Source organism: Propithecus coquereli, unplaced genomic scaffold (assembly GCF_000956105.1).
Source record: "Propithecus coquereli isolate 6110/MARCELLA unplaced genomic scaffold, Pcoq_1.0 Scaffold191, whole genome shotgun sequence".
Taxonomy (NCBI): domain Eukaryota; kingdom Metazoa; phylum Chordata; class Mammalia; order Primates; family Indriidae; genus Propithecus; species Propithecus coquereli.
Genome location: NW_012143968.1, coordinates 656,235 through 656,730, shown reverse-complemented (window position 1 = coordinate 656,730; position 496 = coordinate 656,235).

Sequence of the window (496 nt, the reverse complement as noted above, 5' to 3'; positions counted from 1 at the left end):
ATACTTATGGGTTATTAGGGTGAATGGTAGTTTTAGATCCAAATTGACTAAGAATTATAGCAGATTTAAAACTTATATAAATACCTTGATATTGAAGATGTGTCATTCAAAGTGAAGTTTGGATCTAGAAAATATTCTGCATGTGCTAAGATTTTGCTTTTATGTCTCTTCATGGAGAAGAAAATTTTGAGAGAATCAAAGAAACAAACATTCCACTCTACGAAGTAACTTTATCATATATATTAAGAAATACTGTTGTATAGCTTTATTCCAAGACACTGATAATAAGTAGATAAAAGTACTGTTACAAAATTAATACTCATTTGTAATACATTTGCAGTCAGTAAAAAATTCGAGGAGAATTCGAAGGAAAGAGAGTGAGCAGAAGGACAGCAAAGCAATGTCAGAATATTTTGTACTACGGAATATAAATCCTCATCAGAACACCTACAGATCTTTAATTAAAAAATTAAAATCTGAAGAACCAAAAATTATG